Consider the following 20,707-nt stretch of genomic DNA (forward strand, 5'->3'; position numbering starts at 1 on the left):
GACAGAGTGCATGAACTGAAGCTTAGTAAATCCTCCTATTCTTCCAACTTTATTTCAATTATTTCAACAGTATTTAAAACAAATTAGTTATTTTTCTACAAACATGTTTTATAGATGGATGTACCTAGTGTCAAAAAGCATTATTATTTTCAAAATATTTAATTATTTTTATGAAGCATAAAAATGTGTGATGCCAAATGGAGTCAGTGGGCCTACAGCATGATGCACAAGCACTGCTGCATGCACTGCAGTGCCCCATGTGATGTGTGTGTTTTTCAATAAATATGATGCTTTAATTAGTAAAATTATGGCATTTAAGTGCTTTTTAGTTATAGTATTATGTGTTATAAATATTTATTTATTAAATCACTATTCATATAGTGCTTTATACAAAGTGCTTTACATAAATGATAAAACTATACAAAACAGTGAATAGTATAGGTGCTAGGATGAAGTATGTGCCAGTGGCAGGGAAGGTTGAGAGAATTTATATATTGAAATACACATTTTGACAGCAGATATTGTGTGCTAAATATTGTGTAATTATGTCTGTTCTAAAGATAAGTTACATTTTATCATTTAGATGGCAGGGATACCTACAGGTGTAGGAAAGCACAGACTAAATACATACAGTGCCATGAATAAGTATTTGCCCTCTGTCTGACTTTCTGCATTTTTGCACATTTTTCACTTTGTATTTGGTCAGATTTTTTTTGTGGGTTGTAGTAGTATATAGAGGGAGTCAGAGAAAAAAATGACACCAAAGTTTGGTGCTTCTTTCATTTGTTTGGTGTACAAGGTAATCAAACATGCAATCTTCAGGTGTGAAAAAGTTATTGCCCCCCCCCCCCTTAGTTAATTCAACCTAATTAAAGGGATAATTAGGGTCAGCTGTTTGAGTCCTTTGGTTAACAACCAGGCCTGATTTGGGCCAGCCCTGTCCAATATAAATCTGACTAAATTTGGCCCTTACCATCAGAGTGAAGTTGTCAGCACACAGGTTCTACAGGCACATCACACTATGAACAAAAAATTCATGAAGACCTCCGGAAAAAAAGTTGTTTATGCCTATCAGTCCGGAAAGGGTTACAAAGCCATTTCTAAGGCTCTGGGGCTCCACCGAACCACATATATTGTCCAAATGGAGAAAGTCTGGGACAGTAGTGAATCTTCCCAGGAGTGGCCGTCCTGCTAAAATCTCTAAGAGCAAGGCGTAAAATCGTCCAGGAAGTCACAAAGAACTCTAGAACAACATCCAGGGATCTGCAGGCCTCTCTCGCCCCAGCTAAGGTCAGTGTTCATGACTCCACCATCAGAAAGACACTGGGCAAAAATGGGATTCATGGCAGAGTAGCAAGGCGGAAACCATTGCTCACTAAGAAGAACATGAATGCTCGTCTGAAGTTTGCCAAAAAGTACCTGGATGGTCCTCAAGAGTTCTGGAACAATGTTCTATGGACAGATGAGACAAAAGTGGAACTTTTTGGCCGACATGGAAGAAATTTAAAGGTTTGGAATGGCCTAGTCAAAGTCCAGACCTAAATCCCATTGAGATGTTGTGGCAAGACCTGAAACGAGCAGTTCATGCTCGAGAACCCACAAATGTCACCGAGTTGAAGCAGTTCTGCATTGAGGAGTGGGTCAAAATTCCTCCTGAGAGACTAATCAATAACTACAGGAAGCATTTGGTTGCAGTTATTGCTGCTAAAGGTGGCGTAACCAGTTATTGAGTCTAAGGGGGCGATTACTTTTCACACGGGGGCATTGGGTGTTGCATAACTTCCTTTAATAAATAAATGAATGAAATATGTATCAAATTTGTGTGTTATTTGTTCACTCGGGGTCCCTTTCATCTAATATTAGGTTTTGGATGAAAAATGCAGAAAATCAGACAGGGGGCAAATACTTTTTCACTGCACTTTAGCTGTACCTGCAGGAGATCAGTCTGACGCTAGCATTGAGTCTGATGAGGAAAGGGAAAAGCAAACTCCAGATTATGAAGTAGGAATTGAAAGTGCAGGTCAGCTTACAGATATTGGACTTGAGGTAGAAGTGTTTGATGGGGAACAGAGTGATACTGAGGATGTTGACTATGTACCTCAGCCAGAAGTATACCATTTCAAAATGTTCCAGATTGTTTGTAAATTTATATAGTATTATCTTTTTAAAAACTATTAATTGCTTTTTTTAACCTTGATATGTTAAAATAAAATGTCCAAGACAATTCAAGTGCTTTTTGGTGAACAAAAAAGTTAAAATCACATAAAAAAAAAAATGTATGCACTTTCTTTTAAGTGGCCCAATGATGCTAAATGTACTCATGTTAATTTCCAAAATAAAATATGCAGTTGCAAAAGAACATCCAAATTTGGAATATTTAAGGTATTTAAGTAATTTTATGAATGACTTATTTTTCTGATGTGTAGAAATTAATGTGGGCTGGAAAGGGTTAATTTTTCAAAACTATACTAAGCTACATTTTTAACCTATCTTGAGCAGACAAAGACCATTCAGTTCTGTATTGCTCATTGTGATTTACTGTCTATACAGACAGTATACTTATAAATGACAAACAAAGGAATACATTTACTCTAGTCTACGGATCAGAGATTCAATATGCAGTGCAATAAGAGTTGGATTCACCCCTCTTCTTGGATGCACCTCCCGCCACAATACAAGAAGTTTCCAGCTGCAAAACCTGGCCAGCATCCGTCACAAGTACCCACCTGCTGTATCGCTACCATCTTGCTATATGTCATTGTAAACAACAAGCCGATGCAGGGGCAGCCATGGAAATCCTTCCAAAATCAATTCTGCCTGCTCTTAGTGATCATCAAGCACTGGAAATGTGTCACTTAAATTTAGACCCTATATGATTGGATAAGCTTGTAGCCGAGTATACTCCATAGACTCTTCAAGAGCAGAACAACCAGAGCATCTCTAAATATAGACCCACCTGTTTAAATGAACACTTTCCCAGCCACCACTATTATCTTCCTCCTGCTGTGTGCACGCAGGAATTAGGAGGGCTGCAAAAACACCCCCTCCTGCTGTTTTAGACACCGTACAGTGCTTATAAAAAAAGACACTGGCACTAGAAGATACAACTGGGGTGCATTACTTCACTCTGAGAGCACCACCAGATTCATGAACTGCTACTTTGTGTGTATTGTACACAACTTGTACTGCAGTCCAAATATTTGCATATCAGAAATTCCCATTGTTCTCCAAACCGTGCTCATTATTTAGGCGGATAGGAGGATGGTCCCAAGCAATGTTCCCCCTAAGCTGCAGGTGCCACGCACCAAAAACATCAGGCCGCGCAGCACCGCACACGCTCACTTCATAAAATCTCACACAGAGCACTCATCTTTACGAATATATACAGTACATGCTGCACCGCCGCGGAGGTGTCAATCACCTGCTTTGCATATATCAGTTTGGATATTGAGGAAATCCTATTGGTTAAGAGAAACAAAGAGCTACCTAGCAATAGCCAATCGGGTGCATTTCAAGTCATGCAGTGCCCACCCACTGATCTCGACAGTGTAAAACTTAACACTGATAAGACAGGGCTCGCAAATTTTTTTTTAAACTATTTAACTGCATGTTAAATTACAGCAACAAACACAAAGGAAAAGAAAAGGCATGACACCATTGCAAAGTTGTGGTATTTTTTATAAAAAAAACAAAATGTACTATTTGTTTTTAGTACAGTACATACATAAAATCCCTAAAACACAAGTGACCTCACTATCTTAAAACTAAAAGAGATGGCAACATCTTTACACCACCATTTAAAACAAAAAATAAATGCAGAAGTTATAGTAGTAAGTAAACTTTTTGATAACTGCATTGGTTTGTGCTTCCTGTGTTTCTCTTTGATCGTAGATAATACTGTGTGTGAGTGCGATATGTTATTTCTTTGGTTTGGTAATTAATAGGAAGGCGCTGAAAGAATGGAAAGTGTGGTCAGACGATGTTAAAACCTTAGTCTATTTAAAATATTGAACACTTAGTGCCTTGTTCTTGCTGATATTTGAGTTTATTTATTGTGTTTCCTGACAATCACGTTTGCTGGTGATCATTGTTTACGAGTATGGGCAGTTTATATTAACTATGACTTCACCTATTTAGTATTCAACTAAAGCTGCCCATTGACAGAAAAGTAATGCTCAGAGAAGTTTGTAGTCCCCTCAGTACAAAAAAAATAAAATTAGAGGGAACATTGGTCCCAAGTAAATGTTTCTTCCCAGGTGTCATTTTGGAATCTGTCTTGTATTCCTTCAAATGCAACAGAATGGCTGGGTGAATCACACTATTCTAAGTTACGCTGAATTGTTAAGCAGATGCAGAGCTTGATCCAAGGAAAGCAAATTTGAACTCAGTTGTTTAAATTAAATTAGGTTTAAACATATTTTCTTTTCCAGATAATGGTTTAGCAGTCTTAATTTATTTACTCTGTAGAATAGACAAAGAGAGATTCCAGATCCAGAATAGTCGGTAGACTTGCTGTAACACCTTACCATTCAAACAAACAATTTCAGGACACTGCACAATGGTCCCCTCAAACTTTTTGCAAAAATGCTAATGCCAGGTAACCAGTGACACACGCAGTAAGTTTTGAAAGCTCTGAAATCGCATAAACCTAATGCTAATTGTACAAGTGGCATTGTCAAGCCTGTATACTACAGTTTACTAATAGATTGCGCCTCTGTCTAACAACCAGTTGTGTTTGTGTGTGAACAGAGAATTGTTTCAAGGTGAACTCTAGGCTTTCAAAACGTTTCAATGCTGTTTTTTCTCATAAAAGATATTAACGGGGAAAAACTAAATTTTGGTTGATGGCTTTTATCTGGGGAAAACATTCACCACCTCAATGTTGTTTAGAACTACAGTGCCAATAAGCAATTTCTGGTAGTTCGTGGTTTTGTCTCTTTCAAAATTAATGTGCCATATGCTATGGGTTCATTTTGTTATTTAATTTTACAGTTTTACTTTGTGAGATGTTTGTTCGAAATAAGTGCATAAAAATATTTTCATTTACTCCTGAAAACTGTTGCTCCCCCTCCCCCGGTTCTAAATTTTACCTGGCAGCAGAAAAGCTTACTTCACATGGGTGAAGTGTTTAACTTTGGTACGGTAAAATACCACAGACCTGGTTATTTATCTGATCCGGAAGATAAGTATTTGTAACTAACACTTATAATTAAAAGGGGGGGGGGGGGGGGGGGGGAGAGAATATGTAGAATCTTAACCCAGAATGAAAAGTAGTTCAAGACATCCTTGGAAAAAGACCTATTTAAAAGTGCTTATTCCCATAAGGTTCATTCCAGGTCATGTTCTCATCACTGGAACACAGATAAAATTGACTGTATTGAGGAGTTAAATCCCAGGTACAGATAGTGTGCTTTTGTTTATTTCTTTAATTATTACTACATTTCCTTCAATCTTGTTGGTACAAAAGGGTAGGACAAGCAATACTGTAAATGGTCTTTTGCAGAAAGTAGTAAAAAGTACACCAGTTTTAGTTTTTCTGAAATGTAAAACGGGCTGCTACACGCAGCACAAATGTTTTCCAGTAACCCTACAATTAATGGATGCTAAACCTGGATTGAACAACAAGATGACAAACGATGCTCCTTGTTTTGACAGAGAATATTTAAAAGCACATCTATTATAATTTACCTGCAATGTTTATACAACCTGCCATTTCAGAAACAAAATGGGTCAGTGACCTAGGAATTTCACTTTCTTCAGCCAATTTTTCAGATGAAATGCATTCAAATCACTTCTTGGGAGCTTGAGAAAACCATTGCATACTAATTCATTGGGACACCTAAATCTGTAACTGCACGTGCGAGTATGTGATTGTGTGTTTTCTGAATTACACAGAACACCATCCTCACAACACAAGGGAAACGAGATGAAAGGATAATTTACCTGCAGATCCAAAAAATTGTAATTACATGATTAAATGTAGCAAATGCTCCAATTGGACCTTCATTAGGACAAACCAAACAAGAATGAATCTACACAGACACACCATCAGCACTCCTATTGGCAACCATTTCAACATGCCGAACCATTCTCTGCATTATCTGACGGTTGTTATTTTAAAAGGCAATTTAAAGGAAATAAAAAACACACAAGACAGGAGAACTTGGGTACTTAAATTTATAAATTCCTGGACTCAAAAAACAAAAAGGACTCAATAGGGATACTGGTTTTCTACCTCATTACAATTGCATAGGCCTTTGTGTATGTATGTGTGTGTGTAATTATCTATCTATCCATACACACACACACGGTGCCTTGCAAAAGTATTCAGACCCCTGACCAATTCTCTCATATTACTGAATTATAAATGGTACATTGAAATTTCGTTCCGTTTGATATTTTATTTTAATACACTGAAACTCAATCAATTGTAAGGTGACATTGGTTTATGTTGGGAATATTTAAGAAAAATAAAAAACTGAAATATCTTGCTTGCAATATATTAGCTCAAAGAGCTAAAATATTATATATTAATGGTTTATATTTATCAATTAACAAAATGCAAAGTGAGTGAACAGAAGAAAAATCTACATCAAATCAATATTTGGTGTGTCCACCCTTTGCCTTCAAAACAGCATCAATTCTTCTAGGTACACTTGCACACAGTTTTTGAAGGAACTCGGCAAGTAGGTTGGCCCAAACATCTTGGAGAACTAACCACAGTTCTTCTGTGGATTTAGGCAGCCTCAGTTGCTTCTCTCTCTTCATGTAATCCCAGACAGACTCGATGATGTTGAGATCTGGGCTCTGTGGGGGCCATACCATCACTTCCAGGACTCCTTGTTCTTCTTTACGCTGAAGATAGTTCTTAATGACTTTCGCTGTATGTTTGGGGTCATTGTCATGCTGCAGAATAAATTTGGGGCCAATCAGATGCCTCCCTGATGGTATTGCATGATGGATAAGTATCTGCCTCTACTTCTCAGCATTGAGGAGACCATTAATTCTGACCAAATCCCCAACTCCATTTGCAGAAATGCAGCCCCAAACTTGCAAGGAACCTCCACCATGCTTCACTGTTGCCTGCAGACACTCATTCGTGTACCGCTCTCCAGCCCTTCGGCGAACAAACTGCCTTCTACTACAGCCAAATATTTCAAATTTGGACTCATCAGTCCAGAGCACCTGCTGCCATTTTTCTGCACCCCAGTTCCTGTGTTTTCGTGCATAGTTGAGTCGCTTGGCCTTGTTTCCACGTCGGAGGTATGGCTTTTTGGCCGCAAGTCTTCCATGAAGGCCACTTCTGACCAGACTTCTCCGGACAGTAGATGGGTGTACCAGGGTCCCACTCTTTTCTGCCAATTCTGAGCTGATGGCACTGCTGGACATCTTCCGATTGCGAAGGGAACTAAGCATGATGTGTCTTTCATCTGCTGCAGTAAGTTTCCTTGGCCGACCACTGCGTCTACAGTCCTCAACGTTGCCCGTTTCTTTGTGCTTCTTCAAAAGAGCTTGGACAGCACATCTGGAAACCCCTGTCTGCCTTGAAATTTCTGCCTGGGAGAGACCTTGCTGATGCAGTATAACTACCTTGTGTCTTGTTGCTGTGCTCAGTCTTGCCATGGTGTATGACTTATGACAGTAAACTGTCTTCAGCAACCTCACCTTGTTAGCCGAGTTTGGCTGTTCCTCACCCAGTTTTATTCCTCCTACACAGCTGTTTCTGTTTCAGTTAATGATTGTGTTTCAACCTACATATTGAATTGATGATCATTAGCACCTGTTTGGTATAATTGTTTAATCATACACCTGACTATATGCCTACAAAATCCCTGACTTTGTGCAAGTGTACCTAGAAGAATTGATGCTGTTTTGAAGGCAAAGGGTGGTCACACCAAATATGGATTTGATGTAGATTTTTCTTCTGTTCACTCACTTTGCATTTAGTTAATTGATAAATATAATCTATTAATATGTCTATTTTTGAAAGCATTCTAACTTTACAGCATTTTTTCACACCTGCCTAAAACTTTTGCACAGTACTGTATATATCTATAATATCTATCACACACCATCACTGTTTATTATACAGCTTTTTTCTTACATTAGAATTGTAGCGATTCAGAATGGGTTCTTTGTTAAAGTTCTGATGCCATCTTAACATAAACATCAATCTCTCTTTCCTACTTTCCCCTGAAGAAGAGACCTTGAGGTCTCGAAAGCTTGTGATTAATAATTTAGTTAGTCCAATAAAAGGTATCACATCTCCTCCTCGTCTATCTTAAGAATTACGAAAGGATCAAAAGGTCACCACACACCATTGTTTTCCAGGCATTAGTTAAGCGCCAGTGTCCAACATTTCATGTTCAGTTTTACTGTGAGTCAAGGATTGCAAAGTCACAGTTTACAACAATGTTGCATAGTCTACAGTTGTATGTGCACACGCACACTAGGCTTGTACAGTACATTACAGGGTTACTCATTAAAAAAGTTAAAGTTAACATTTGCGTTTCTTCACTTTACCAATGTCAGCAGAAACCCAGATAAGACGTTACATTTAAGAACAATGCTATGAGTTTTGCTCAATTCTCACAGGCAGCAAAGAGCTATACCCACGCATCACAAGGATGAACAACAAGGCCAGTGATTGCAAACTGCTAATGTACACCAGCTATGTACAGCTTAAAATTAAGAGTTTATTAATTCAGAGTTTACATTAAAACACAGGAAAATCACACAATGTTTACAGACAGTTTCAATGATTTCTCACTTCCTTCATCATTTAAGTGGGAAGCATAAGTAACAGGTTATGTAATGAAAAGGAACTAAGGCTGATAAAAAAAGAAAGTAAGAGCTTGTGCCACTTAACTGGAACAATGTGTACCCTGCCCCACACAAGATGGGTTATCAGAAAAAGCCTAAAAATGGTATAGTGTGATATTATGCATTCCGTGACACTTACCTAAAGTTACAGCATGTCACTTAACAAAAGTTAGTGGTTTTAGAACCAGTTTTAAATTGGTTTTGATTATTGTTCGTATATAGGCTCAAAACAGTTTTCCAAGCAGCAACAAAGGTTTTATCATCGCTCCGAGGTCACAGCTGCATGAAAAGCCAGTCACTCCCTACATGGGTGTATTTTGGGCCACGTGCCAAGCAGAGCTACAAAGTCTGGGCAATACATAGGCAAAAATCCTTCAATTTGTAAAGCAACTGACAGAATACACTTGCTACATAAAAGGCCATGGTTTCCACACAAATGATCATGTCCATCTCTTTGTCCTTTATGCACAGGGCATTGAAATTAGTAGTGTTTGAGTATTCAAATAGGTTTTTAATCAAAATGCACCCTCTTAGTTTGTTGACATTCCATAATGGTAGTTTCAGATTAAGGTTACAGTTTAAAATCTGCCCTGCCACTCTGTCTCCCTGTGAACACTTGGTCGTGCTACAGTACCTGCCCCTCCACCCACTTATCTATATAATATAATATATATATATATATAATCATCAGATTACACGTCTATTGGCTTGGTTGAAACAGCCCTAGAGAGCACATGTGACTCTTATTGCAGCACTTCCTAAACAAAGCATAGGTAGGTTCCCAGCAGTGTACAGTAATTCTCACTTGCACACCCTCTGCCAAGAACCACTTAAACTGCTAATTAATCCTTTACATCATGCTGCATTGCACCCCACCCCAACTTCTGTACATTATTCACATAAGCTACTTTAGGTGGAAAATATTTGCCATAGCTTCAAAATGTCTCAGGAAAAATCAATATCATATACAGGACACTGTGTGAAAAAGGAAGCCACTGAGCTGTTGAGCAGAGCACGACAGCATCCAATCAATGTCTTGGGGGAAGATGCTGCATTGTTCAATTAACCCCACAAACTCCTGACAAAAAAAATAATCTTGGAAACACATGACAGCTGTAATTGAAGGTGCGGGTTTTCAGTGTTAAGCACTTTGAGAGGCTAAAACATTAGACTGCTTTAAAAAAAAAAAAAAAAAAAAAAAAAAAAAAAAGCCATACAACATATTCCTTTTGTTGTGACATCATGAAAATATGTACCCAGGTGCTGTGAGAGATATTGGGGGTTCATGTATAGAGGCTGTACGCCTTTAAGAAGAAAGGCATGATGGGATATCAGCGGAACACTTGCCAGCTGATAGTGATATACAATTACAAATGCTTAAGTGCAGAGGTGCTGGATTACCTCAGTCCGGTTTCATGCAACAGTTATGATGGTGACCATACGTGTCACCATCATAAAAAAAAAAATGGTTAATGAACAGCTGCATTCAAAAAATGTAGAACAGCAAAAACAAGTGAAAAGGTTACCGTTTTTTTTGTGTGTAAAAACCTATGTTAGCTTTCCCCAGTCAAATCGTAGCGTGCCTATATAAGCATGGTAATTTACCATAATGAAAAAGAAAATGTAGAACATAAACAGCAACCAGATAGTCAACAAAAGACAACATTCAAATTCTTTGTCTTATATATTTAAGATTTTAAGATGAGGCAAGTTTACTTTTCCCGTTAAAAGTGCTCCCGGCTATAATGTTCTGCCGCCCAGCTGTACAGAACTCCGAGGGAGAACAATGACAAGCTTCGTGGAAAATTAATCTCTGCTGCTGTGTGCAGGCTTAGGTAGCTTGCATTTCACTATTTGAGTGAACCCCTACTAGACAGGATTCCATTAAACATCTTGTTCGCCTTGAACAGTTTGAAAAACGGGTGGTTTGTTTTTTATTATAGCTATAAAAGTTTAAAAACGTTGAACTTCCTGACTAAGAAATTATAGCACAGCTGTTGCATTGAAATAGTGGATTAATTACCTGTTTAATCAAATGAGAACGTACAGTAATTCAATTCTTATCATGTTTTAAGTCTAATTTCAAAATGTGCAATAGTTTGACCCCTACTGTGTAGTCTAATAATTGCATCAAAAACACGAATAAAAGTAAAAATACAGACAGTTCACGGTAGACCTCAGCTGGTGTAATATCTGGGCCCCTAACATCCATTACATGCATTTTAATACTAAACATAAAATCTGAATATTTGCACGATAATCAGAGTGTGCAATCCACAGATTCTCCTACGGCTCGTGTTAGAACTACAACTTCTTTGGATGCAGTCGGTGTAGTACCTGGATCATCCACCAGGATCACTGTATTGTCCCCAAGTGAATTAGATACCCTCCAAAAACAAATCCTACTAAAAATGAAGCCATTGTTTTGATTCAGAGATTAGAGTTGTCGACCAGCACAGGCTGACTGACAACGTTTTGTTGCGTGCATGTTTGGGGACAGATTTGGCCAGCGGCTTATCTGATCAGATGCAAAACAAATGGGCTGATAGGGCTGCTCGTGCAGCAAGTCTGCAGACTACGATAGGGACTCCAATTGTGGCTTGGTCTAAAATAGCAATACAGAGACAAAAAGAGGAACACCCTGTTGCATACAGTGCACGACTGACTGAATTTAAGAATCACATTGGCATTGATAATGTTGATGATTGAAATGCAGCTTTCAAGTAGATGTTAATTCAGAATTCAGGACCGCAACTGAGAAAGGGGTTGTCATTGCCTTCATCTGCGTCCATGCATACAGAAATAAATCAACAAAATGAAGCGCTATTTTACAGTACTTTAAGACAATTCTTTAATAAGCATACAGTAGATCACCTTCCATTGTAACATGATCTTCATGTGACACCTGCTGTGAATAGAATTTCCTATTTCTAGCCACATAGCGCCATCTTATCGCACCAACCTCAATTGTGCTGCAAATTCTGCAGGAAGATTTTGCTTGAGTCCTGCCAGAGCATGTTTTCCACTGTGGAAAACACCAAGACCCCGAGACAGTCTACACCTAAGCAATGCTGAGTAACATGTCGCATGGTTTAACTCATCATCTTGTGATCGCTTATCTGCCTGAAGGGGGAGGTGGTCTAGAACCAGGCCAGTTTATCACTGCATACACCCCCATTACAATCACCGACAGCAGTTCTGAACATACACTTGCTTGATTGAAAAGTACTATAAAATGAAGTTGTTGTGTGCACATATATACATTTTCTATAAGGTTATTCAAAATGTAAAGGATCATGGAAAAATCCAACACTGCCTATGCTCCATCACACCTGACAATATGAAATGGGTTACAAGAACTACATACACTGTATACAAGTTTGCCTGGAACAAACATCAACAATGATTTGCAACTGTAATCTTTATGCACAGGTTAGAATAAAGCAGCAGAACACAGACATAGCTACCAAACAATGTGACTAGCAAAATAAATCAGCAATATAAACAAACAGGTTCAAACTCTTGCAGTACTGCATTTATATTTTAGGTTTACATATCTTAATTTACTTCCTAAAATAAGCCACTTTATAATGTCTATTTCAGGGATCTACAGTGGTGGTGGTGGTAGGAGGGGGGAGAGGTCTATTTAAGAATGTCTTGTTGCTGCCAATCTAAGCTGCTTACTTATTATTTATTTCTGAGCAGACACCCTTATCCAGGGTGACTTACAATTGTTACAAGATATCACATTATTTTTACATACAATAACCCATTTATACAGTTGGATTTTTACTGGAGCAATCTAGGTAAAAGTACCTTGTTCAAGGGTACAGCAGCAGTGTCCCCCACCTGGGATTGAACCCACGACCCTCCGGTCAAGAGTCTAGAGCCATAACCACTACTCCACTTCTGAGGGATGGGTGGACAGGGAGGAGGCAGATGCACTTCCTCCACTTTAGTTGGGCAATTTCAATTTGTAGCCATTCCTGCTGCTGGAGAGGCTGGTCTCTTTCTAATTGCACAGCAGGACAGGCTTGTTCCTGCAAGAGCAATTTAAATTACTTTCCTACACTCCTCCCCTACCAACCTCCTTTATAACCACCACCCCACCCACCCTACCAACCTCCTTTATAACCATCACCCCACCCACCCTACCAACCTCCTTTATAACCACCACCCCACCCACCCATCCTACCAACCTCCTTTATAACCACCACCCCACCCACCCTACCAACCTCCTTTATAACCACCACCCCCCCACCCACCTCCTTTATAACCACCACCCCCCCACCCACCTCCTTTATAACCACCACCCCCCAACCAACCTCCTTTATAACCACCACCCCCCCACCCACCCTACCAACCTCCTTTATAACCACCACCCCCCCACCCACCCTACCAACCTCCTTTATAACAACCACCACCCCACCCACCCATCCTACCAACCTCCTTTATAACCACCAACCCACCCCCCCTACCAACCTCCTTTATAACCACCAACCCCCCCACCCCCCCTACCAACCTCCTTTATAACCACCAACACCCCCACCACATACATCTCAGGAAGGGATCATTTGTGGGCCAATCCCTGTGAAAAGCTGGATGATACTACAGATACCAGAAAGAATCTCCTTGATATACAGACCCCGAAGTCACATTTCTCCACTAGCGCCAAGGCATGTGTTCCCACAAAGAAGTGCCTCATTGTTTGCAACACGTATGCAGAATTGGCTTCCAGCCTTGAGAAATCATGCAGTTTTAGGAAATTAGCCCAACACAACCAAAATGAAATCATTTTACAGAAATTTCAAAAACAAATGTTTATAATAAACTAAACTTTATAACCAAAAAACATTGATGCCCTTTAATACAGTGCTCCATGCTAACTTTCTTTGGTGCATTTGCCAACAAGTAAAAAAAAATGCATACAAACACTACAAGAACTACTTGTACAAGAACCTAGAAATAAAGTGACCTAGTCAGCCACAACTTAATAGAAGCCAGCAGATAAAATACCTTTATGGGCTCCTTTAAAAAGAACCAAAGTGTTTTTTGTTTTCCTGCAAAAGGATTCAATATGTAAAATGTCTCTCAATGCACACAATGGTAGTGAGCAAGGAGGGAGGGAAGAAATAAGCAACCAAGAGCTATAATGTGTAGATAAATACCCTTTAAAAAAGGATGAGTGTATGCTTTTGTCAAAAGGAATGAAATCTAGTCAGCCGCCACACAGCTCACAACGCAGAAGGCAGCCAGTGAATGCAGCGGGCCTGCAGTCGGTATCCTGACAGCCAGGCTGACTTCCTGAATCTGAAACTCTGCACAGTTACCAGGAGGTGTTTTAGGCAGTGTTGCTTTTCCGTACAGTTTGAAACTGCAGTTCACCTCAAAAAAATGAAACATTTGACAGACTAGGCAAGAAGCGTGTTTACATTTACTTGTTGCATGCAACTGTTACTAAGAGCAATACGTAAAAAAAAAAAAAATGCTAGACTTGGAAAAAATAAAAGTACAACTCAAAGAAAATGTGAAATTAACTATAATAAACCCAAATGCAGAATTGAATAAACTGCTGGTATGCAAAACACATGCCACTGAGATACAGTATATTGCAGAGACAAAACAGCAGTCTTCTTTTACAAACATGATGCTTTAAGTCTATGCTTTGCTTGTGGGAATTTTCTGACCCTGACCAAGTATAGTTCACAACAGCCAAATACTTAAAATACATATTCAGACGGCCCTGGGAGACCAGCCAAACACCTACAAATGTAGGGCCTGCATGCTGACTCACATTTTCCACATCACAAATGGACTCAGATTTCAGTGTTGGGAGTCAAATTCCCTCTGTATTTGTTCCTTTATTCTAACACATTAATGATTTAAGATTTTGCTGAGAACCAGTATGAGAAAGCCAAGCTCCTGAAACCACAGTTATCCTCACTGCCCTTCACAGAAGCCTAGTTTGACAGTACTCACAAATCTTTACGCTTGATTTAGGGAGTAAACCTACCAAGTCATGTACAGTAGTTCACCACCACCCCTCCACAGTACATGGACAGCCAAGGGTTAAGTTTATTGTATTACAGGGGTTGTCAATTTCTGAAAAAAAAAAAAAAAAAAAAAAAAAAAAAAACTTGTCCAAGGGACAAAATGCTAGAAAAATCTACTTGTTCTTATATATATATATATATATATATATATATATATATATATATATATATATATATATATAAATAAAACTACTTGTCCTTCTTAAATACTTGCCCCCTCCCCATCACACAAAAAAATATGTCAAGTGTGCAACACATCATTTGCTGGAGTAAAAAGAAAGGCTCATTAAGTCAATCTGACGGTTAATCAATTTTTTTAAGTCGGCACAAGTGCCATTTTTAAGGAAAGTCGTTTGGGTAGGACTGTACGTCAGTACATAATATATATACCTGCAGATATTACAGTTTAAATGAAGCGCATTCCCAGTACGGACTATTTTAAATACAACTTTACAGATCCTGTCATGCCTGACAAGCAGAACAGCAATGGTAGTTGAGAATTATACCAGGGTTTAATGGTTTTATTTGGCAAAAAATGTATTTCTTGTTAAGTTTTGTTCTGTGAATTAATACACCTATTTTGTTTTTCAGACGCCTACTTTGATAAGTGATAGTTAAAGGGTTAATGTCTATGGGTATGTTATTACAGTAGAAGTATATGCAGATTTGTGATTTTACCCTCAGCTGTAGTAATAGAAGCTCAGTGTTTGCAACATAGAACATAAAATTAAGGCTCTTTATGCACAAGTCTATTCGTCCAACATTAGTCTAGTGGCCCCCCTCCCCCCCCACTTTATCTGTGACGGCACCTCTGTCTTCAAGATACACAAAAGGTTCCCTGTGACCCGACCTCACGTCAACAAATTTATAACATACTTTAAGGAAATGAGCAGTTTGGAACGCATTTGCAGTAACATACTAAGGAGTACAAGTTTGTAGTTTGTTGCATCACAGATACGAAATCATTGCCAACTATTACTGCTGCTTTGAGGAATTCTGATATTCTGTCAAGTTTCTGATTTTTTTACTGTTTTTCTACCAAAATGCAAGCAATATTTACAGTAGGCTCCATCAAATACTGCAGACAGGTTTTTTTTCTTTTTTGTATTTCTATGATGTATTTATTTTACTTAATAGTACTATACTTAATTAGAAAACAGATTGTTAGAATGCTACATACTGATTGGTCCATCTGTGTTCCAAGCTGTTACAATATCAAGCACAATGTCACGATTAGGAACTACTTAGGAACAAAGGCAAATCACTGCACCTGTGCTAACCATGTATCACTGCGCCACCAAAATCAAATAAAACACCTATCAAAATACCTGCTGTCATGGAAGATACTGAAGACATCAAGGTGTCTTGTCATATCTTCCAGTTTATACTAAATTTACACTACGAACCAGTTTGCTATTTTAAACAAGATGCTGTTTTGGTATCTTATTTGTAGTAGCAGTCATTTTCTGTAACTTCGGTCAGATCCAGTTGTCAGATATTCAGTTTTATTTTACTCCTTTTAGTTGGCATCAGCCATTTCTGGGTTTCTTTGTAACCAACAGAAGATCAGCTTCTTCCACAGTTAGTCAATCAGAGGTAATAGGGGTGGGACGTAAACACTTTTTAAAATGTTTGTGTACGTGATAGACTTCCGCAATTCAGATCTCAGAAACTTGCGTGGCTCTCTACAAATATACCCGAGTGCCTTTCTAGCAACAGAGCGAACATAGGAAAAATAAATAAATAAAAAAGGCAAAACTTGTACTATATAGCAGTGTTTCTCAAACTGGTGCAGAAAAGATCCCAGAGGGGCAAGAGAACATAAAATGAAGATAAAAAAAAAATGTCAAATGTACAATTAATGAGCACATCCCAGCAAATTAAGCTGAAGCAAACGTTACTGCTGGAACCTCCAGGTTTTGGAACCTCTAGATGGCACTGTGTGCGACTAGTTAGCACGTGGGATCTCCCGTTACTATACACTTATTAGTCAAGTAGGGAACTATTTCTGCATACTCGTTGGTCACCTTATCTATTAAATAATACATTGGTTATCTGGCTTTTGGTTTTAGAAGGATGGATCGTTGGTTGATTTGTACTCGTGCAAAACAGAAAAAAAGCACACCAGAAATGAAAGCATAAGCAGGCCGCAACAAAAAAATCAAGCCGACGAAGTTTAGAGGACTATATACAGTATGGATTTACAAGCTTGGTGACTGAAAACTTTCAGTATCCACAGTGGGTTTCAATGCTCAGAGGTGCTTGCACAAGATAGTACGAAACCTGTAAAGCTGAGGCAGCATCTACACACCAAACATGCATAGCAGAATATGTTCAGCAAAAAAACGAGAATTGAATAGAAAAGCAAAAAACAGCAACATTATTATTGCAACATGAGTATTCACCTAATGTTCCAGGTTTGTACTGTTGTGAATGAGTAATATACTGTACTATGAAAAAATCTTTACAGTATACGCTGCACCAGAGGCAGAGGTTTGTTTATGCTTTAGTCTTGGAATTGCCTCCAACCTGTCAAATAATTAACAGAAGTCTTAAGTGTAAACCATGTAGATTACTTTATGACAGCTACATGTTTACAAATATTTGTACTTAATTCTATATGACTAATTCTCATTTAATTAATTAATTAATTAATTTATTTATTTAATTTTTCATTTATTTTCCCCCTGCATAACCACGTTGTTGCTACGGCAGTGACCCAACCCATGTACAGCATTTACTTCACATACATAAATAAATAAATAAATAAATAAATAAATAAATAAAGACATCACAGCAATGAAGGCTGCTTTATCCAAGTACTTGTCTACTTGGAATTTAGAAGTTAAGGAGAAATTTTAGTTTATCAAAAACAGTACGCTGGAGGCACCAAGGGATTCCTTGGAGAAACCCAAGTACCCTTCATGAGGCTTTTCCAGACAAACATACAGGGCTGTAAAAATGCTTTGTATACAGTTGAAGTGCTTAGTGCTCATTTAAGGCCTTAATTATTGGCTGAAGCTTGTCCTGAAATCCAAATCTCTTCAGCAGCCAAGTGGTACAGTATACAAGCACCACCTCCATTACACCATGTACAACTGCAGTGCAGTGTCACAGTAAGTGGTTAGGCTACTTGACAACCGTTTTAAAACCAAAGCTGCACTGTAGAGCAGTTTTTACCGTACTTCTTCGCTGTTGAAAGTTAAGCAAGGCTGAGGCAATGCATCGTATTGTTTTAACACTAAGTCGATACGTTTGTGTAAAGGTTTTTTTTTTAACTGTAAAATCAGTACAAAAGGTATTGGATTTTAGCACAAAGTTTCCCCCACTCACCTCAGGTCCGACTCGCTGAATCTGCGTGCAATTGAGCTCACTTTCTCTCCCCCTAAGCCCCCCAAAACATCATATTAGGTAACTGAATAATAATAATAAATCAATTATTGTTCCAACACTAGTCTGGCAAATGTAGAAAGAGGGTACCACCATTTCTGTGATTAGTCAGCAGGGAGGGTTTACAGTATATCCAAATCCAACAGGTGCTGACAAGACAGCTGAAAAAGGCAGACTATTACATTGACAAAATAGGACAGTTCACTTCATACACCAACTGTCACACAAAAAGAAACAAACATGGAAATGAATAAGGAATCACTCCCTGAGCTTTGATTTACACACAAACCTCCCCACCAATGCATACCTTAACTGGTCATGCTGAAAATGAATGAGAGAGAGCCAGAGAGAAGGACAATCTGTCCTTGCCTGTGCTATACAGTTTGAGGGTGTGCGAGTGCACACTATTTTTCATGTATTAATTGTGTGTACATTTTTCATTGGTTTAAATGTCCATTTAGAAATGTTTTTTAAAAGAACCATCATTTAGGAACCACTGCACTATATCACTAACTTGTAGTCCATCAAACTATATTTGAACAGTAAATTAATTGTGATTTATAGTGGACATAAATACATATTCTACCCATCTCCTTTAGGATTTGTCTTAAACTAGCCCATCATTAATGATTCTTATTACTGTGCTACACTGTGTTGTAATCTTATTGTCACACCCCTTTGTACAAAAGGAGAGAAACAGCCATATTGTTAATTATTATGGTATGAATTAGAATTCTTACAAATAAATGACAATTTTGTCTCAACTATTTATGCTTTGGAAAAAACAATATATTTTTATGGATCTCTAAAATGTGACTTCTTTAAAGACTTCCATTAATTGCCATGTACTGTATAAATCCAGCACAAGCTAGTAACTACCAGATAAATACTGGAGTGTATAGGCGCTAGGTCTGGAGGTTATATTGTATTTGCCAAAGTGCTTAATTTCATGAACTTGTAAAACACCAAGGGCAACAAAAGAAAATGGCATTTTCCACACAAAATAACTCAGGTAGCTCATCTTGGAGCCCCGTGAGGATGTGGAAGGTTAAGAAATGCAGGGGAGGAGTTTGTAATCTACCCAGCTACAGCAAAAGCACATGACTGTTCAGCAACCTAATCGAATCAGAAATCGACCAGGATAGGATCACCCCCCTGACAAGAGGAGTCTAAATGTGTATCAGATTTAACACCAAGCTGGATAGAAGGATATAGTCCAGATAAGAATCCTGGCTTTGAATCCTAGCTGAGGTGCAGAAACTGTTAACCTTGATCAGAGGGGATCGTTACAAATTACAAGATGTGACAAAGAATTTTCACTGTTTGTAAAATGTATTCAGACATTGCTACTAAAAATAAATAAATAAAAAATAAAAAGTATTTTATGGAAATCAGCCACCAGAAAGTGCCAATCCAAGCCCTAGGAAATTAAATGAAAAGCACCTCTTGCATCTCAAATGAATATATTGTATAGAAAATTGGAGAGAAATACCAGCAGCTGTTTAAAACCGTCTCTCCCTGTCTCTCTAGCGCTTACCCTGTCCAGATGGCTGTCTTACAGTAGCTCCTTTAAGCACCTTCTAAAACCTAAGATCCACCCCCAGCTCAGACTGCACACAACTGTTACTTGTAAGCCTACCTATTGCATTAAGAAAGAGAATTGTTTCAGCAGAGGCTGGGAACGCTGCTGCGTTTGCTCGTCTCAGCTCTGCTCCACACAGCCAGAAAGCTCTATTCTGAGAGCCACTTACATCCCGAGATATCACTTGACAGGATGTTTCGCTTCAGGGACTCGGTCTGAACATATGCTAGTATTTGGGTGGGAGAAAATGCAAGATAAAACTCACTATGGCTTTAGGGAGGAAAAAAAAAAAAGATTAAGAGGTTGGAACCAAATATAAAAAAGGCTGCTAATGTACAGTTAGTCGTGCTTTCAAGGAAAATGGCTGCAGCACTTTATTGTACTACAGTAATTATATCAGCCTGCAGAAAACTAAAAATTTTTAAAAAATCCACTACTGTACTTTTATAATTTGTAACGTAACTGACACTTCTCTTCACCACATACAAATAACCCAGTTTAGTAACACAGTACCTATGGATATTTTATATACTGTACATGCTGAAAGACTATAAAATTCATAGATGCATGAATGGCTTATGAAAATGTATACACTATGCAATGGGTGAACATATATGCTAGCAAGTTAAAGGAATATTTCCCCATTACTCAAAACACACACTTGCATTAAATTCTGCCTAGCTGTCAGATTTATATCCTGTACTTAACGTATTCAGTAACAGTGGCATTGTGTGTTTCCCCACAGCTAGTGCTGAAGTGTCTCCGATCAGAAGTTGTGAGGAGGCACAGCACAACCCCAGACACTACAGACAATCACAAGATCCTTATCCTTAATCCGTGTACAGATTTCAACCCGCAT

At 38.4% G+C, this 20,707-nt stretch overlaps 1 protein-coding gene across 8 annotated transcripts in view; it reads right to left on the reverse strand.

The window, feature by feature from the left end:
* The window catches only part of LOC117406910 (mitogen-activated protein kinase kinase kinase kinase 4), a 135,589-nt gene that overhangs the window by 103,869 nt on the left and 11,013 nt on the right, over positions 1 to 20,707 (reverse strand). The gene's annotated exons all lie outside the window — the stretch shown is intronic.

This window comes from Acipenser ruthenus, chromosome 8 (assembly GCF_902713425.1).
Source record: "Acipenser ruthenus chromosome 8, fAciRut3.2 maternal haplotype, whole genome shotgun sequence".
Lineage (NCBI taxonomy): Eukaryota > Metazoa > Chordata > Actinopteri > Acipenseriformes > Acipenseridae > Acipenser > Acipenser ruthenus.